The sequence below is a fragment of the Brassica oleracea genome, chromosome C7, assembly GCF_000695525.1.
Source record: "Brassica oleracea var. oleracea cultivar TO1000 chromosome C7, BOL, whole genome shotgun sequence".
NCBI classification, from domain to species: domain Eukaryota; kingdom Viridiplantae; phylum Streptophyta; class Magnoliopsida; order Brassicales; family Brassicaceae; genus Brassica; species Brassica oleracea.
The window spans coordinates 10,461,143-10,465,258 of NC_027754.1; the positions used below are offsets into that span (position 1 = coordinate 10,461,143).

The 4,116-nt window shown below is 38.9% G+C and overlaps 1 pseudogene; it reads left to right on the forward strand.

The window, feature by feature from the left end:
• Nucleotides 1–4,116, forward strand: part of LOC106301990 — a 25,272-nt pseudogene that overhangs the window by 5,741 nt on the left and 15,415 nt on the right.

The window sequence follows — 4,116 nt, forward strand, 5'->3', positions numbered from 1 at the left end:
AAAATAGAAGAATCCTTCATTTTAGATGTGAAGCTGGGGGTTCAGTTGATTCAAAAGGCCCTAAAAGCTACTGATTTCGTTGAGCACCACTTGTTTGATCAGTTGTCTCTAAGACAGCTCAAGAGTCAAAAGGACTGGACTTTCAAGTACAAACTTAAGAAAAGAAGCCAGCATTCCAGTGTCAAGGTTTGTACAGAGAAGGAAGAGCTTCAGGTGGTTGTTAGTGACAATATCAATGATGGTTTTGGATGGGATCACTTATGCGGTTATCATGAAGAGATGCTAAGAGTTTGTGCTACTGAAGTTGAAGAGCTTGTACCCCTGAAATATTCCAAAACATGGAGGTTTAAGTTCAGGAAGAACAAGCCATCCATTGCTTTATGTGGAGAGCAGGAAGAAGACAAGTGGGAGCATTTAAATGGAAACATGCCTTCTGGTTTTGATTGCAGTACGTGCGTTGGGTATATGCTATCTGACTTGCTAGCTACATTAGAAGGATGTATGGTTACGGATAGGCTGCAGAACTTCTATACATAGAGGTGGCAGAGGGTTGTTGTGAGAGGGAGATGTGATAGTACACAGAAGCTTATGGCGTTCTATGAATCGGTGCAGAGTTCTTGGTTCCTTGAAATCTTTTATGTGTCCAATGGAACTGGTTCTTTTACAATATGGCATCGCTGGAAGTGCAAGGGAGCCTCTACTCTATATGAAACGAAAGAAGCAGAAAAGTTGAAGGCACTGACTGAGTTGATTGCAGATAAAATAAAGATAGTTTGTCCAGACGAGTTAAGAGTTGGTCGTATTGATTCAAGCGTGTGTGCTACTGCAGTTGAAGAACACGTGCTCCTGAAATTGTATAAATCTTGGCAATTCAAGTTCAGAGGCAAGATGGAGACTATCAAATGGACAGATAGTCTGATTGATCTATGGAAACTGAGCATTTTAACTCTGTCGGCAGTCAGCTTGATCATTTTAACTGAGCGTTGTCTCATTGAGAAGCTGCTGATTTGAAAGTTGCAGTGGAATTTGATGAGTTTCATGGCCAGCGAAGAGAGTGTGTTCTTGAGCTTCATTTCAGGATTTTTGGCTGTGGCTAAGCTGCTAAACTTCTGTACCAAGAGGTGGCTAGTGGATATTGCGAGATGGAGATTTCTCTGAGAACGTATTGCCATGCCACAACAAACAGTTTATGAGTTTCAAGCTAACCTTGTGGTCAAGGTTTTTTGAAGGGGAAAGATTTGATACAGGGAATCAATCACTAATGCCACGTCATCATAGATGAGAGAGAAGCTAACAAAGAGTCGTATATAAACAGAGCATACACTTTCATTTTCATTAATCAAGAAAATTGTAAAAGTTTGTTAGATCATCTTCTTCATCTTAGGGTTCTTTCTAAAGAATCTTTCTGTAATTCTACTTTTGGTTTAAACCTGGAAAAGATCGTTCTAGATCGGGATCTTTTGCAATTGAGCTACCGATAGGTGTTTTAGGAACGTCTATTCGGATTTATCGGTTCGTAATACAGATTCTTCTGTATCAGTTCCCAAAATAACTAGAGGTGTTGTATACTGGTCAGACCTCTTTTCTGGTCAGGAAGTTGCACCTGTTACTAATCTCGGCTCTTCTGACGAAACTGGTGCGTATAGTTCACCCAAGGTTAGAAAGAGCTCGTGACTGAGTAAGATAAAAGGCAATAGATCAGAATAGAGTGATCTTAATTCTTTGATTACTACCCCGGTTGCTACAACAGAGCGCCTTTGTAATTGCTATGGCATGCAGCTCCAGTGGTGGGCTATGGCAATTTACTTGTAGCCCTACCGACGTTACAAGTAGTCAAGTACACTTGGACGTCAGCTCTTCCTCCATGAGTGAGGGTTATCCAAGGTCCCTGCTTTGGCAGTTTTCCCAAGGATTGTCAACACAGTCTTGCTGTTAGTTTTTCATGTTAACAGATTGTGACATACATTGTTGGAAAAATTGCCAAATATGACTCACAACTTGATTTCAAATGCAAAAGTAAACCTAAACTTGAATCAAATGCAAAAGTAACATAAAAGGCTATTGAAATTACAACTAGCCCCTTGTGAATAAACAAAAAAACTGAATTTTTTTTACGTTTCTAACCCCCGTAAGTCGTCTGTCCTAGTTCTACTTAGAAATAATTTAAAAATTTTGTAAAAAATATTTTGATAAGTGAAAAATTGAAATCATGTAATTAACATATGTTTTAAGAGAAATAAATTAAGATATAACAAAAGTTATTTGTTTTCAACATAGATGAGTGAAAGTAGTGAGTCATGATATTCTTTGGTTTAGATTTTGCAAACATATATTGTAGTATTGTATCTGTTCTTAGGGTTAGATTTTGGAATGCATAAATGTTTTTTTGAAAACTTTAAAATTTACCTAAGTGTGTTTATTTATGTGTATAGTAAACACTATTTAAGTATAACTACGGCTTTATAACGTGGTTAGTTAGTTAATTTAGTCAATTTAGTTTAGGGGTTAAATCTAGGGTCTGGAACGACTTACTAGTAAGTCGTCTGATGTACAGTATTCAACAGAGGACTTACTAGTAAGTCGTCAAAACCGGACCGAACCTTTAATTTTTCAATGTACTTTTAAACATAACCGGATTATTTACCGGACATATATAAGGTTTTTTTTTTATATTCACTGTTTCGCAAAATTCAGAAAAACCTAACGCCGTTTCTCTCAAAGGCAATTTCGAAGGTGATTTCCGTCGATTCTCTCTAATCCATCGTTCTCACTGCCGGTTTTCTCTCCGCCGTTATCACCGTCGTTCTCACCACCGTTCTCACAGCCGCTTCCTCTATATAAGATCTGAGAGGAAACCCTAGCGAGCATTCTCTCAGAGGAGTCTCGTTGAACTCTGCCGCCGCTAAGTTATATCTCTTACTGTCGAGTGATTGATTGAAGAAAAGATGAACATAAAACGTTGTCTCTATCAATTTATACACTCGTTCTTTTTTTCACGTCTATTTGGCTAGTAAATAGGTTCATACGACTGTTGGTGGGTTGACCAAAGAGGATATTAAAACCATGTTCAAGGACATAGTTGATGCCATTAGGGAAAGGTTTGGGACATGCCTTAAGGAGATCAAGTATCTGTCGGAAAGGGTGGAAGCTGTGGAGAAGAAGGTTGGTATCACCACAAAACGGAAAGGGACATCAGCTCAAAACACTACCCCTCCACCTAAACCAACGCTCGAACCCGGGGCTAGTATCGAATCCTCTCCCAACAAGAGATTGACTAGACAAAGTCTTAAGAATAAGAACTGAAAAGTTGCATTTGCTTTGTTTCTTGTATGTCAGAACATGTGTGCTTTGTTTATAGTGTATGAAATGGATCTTTGGATAAAGTCATTGGTTATTATTGTTCGAAATGGATCTTTGGTTATTATTGTATAAACCCATCTTGTATATTGCAGAGTGAAAGTGTTAATGGGACGAACACGGGAAGCAAGAGCTTGCCGGAGGATAAAGGTCCAGATGTGCCCGCAGATGCTAGCGCAGCTATGCCCGCAGATGCTAGTTCCTCGAAAGATAAAGCTCCAGAACCGAGCCTTGTTCTATTGGACAAAAATCAATCCACTGTTTCGGATTTACAGAAGGAAGATGCTAGATATCTGGAAAAGAGGGATGCTGCTTTGGCACTTTGCCGTGCAAAGAGTGATCGAACAAGGAAACTTGTTGCCTCACAGCAATCTCCTTATACGGCAAACATCACGACCAAAGTGATAATTCCAAACAAAAAGCTTTATCCAGGTTATAATCCTTTTGCACCAATTGACAAGAAGAAGTTGAAGGAGCTCGCTGATTGGTTGAAAACTTGTCCGTAAGTGTTTGCTTTTCCCATAATAGCTTGCTTTAGTCTACAAAAACTGATTGCTTTTCAACATTTTGTGTTTGCAGTCATTATAGAACACCTCTCGATAAAAAACCACGTACAAGTAGAACTTGGTTGTATCAAATCCTCCGGACCTCCTTAGAGTGGGTGGAGGACTGTGTAAGTCTTCTACTATGACTTAGATGACTTACTGATAAGTTTTATTTGTAGACAACTTACCAATAAGTCGTCTACGTAGAAGACTT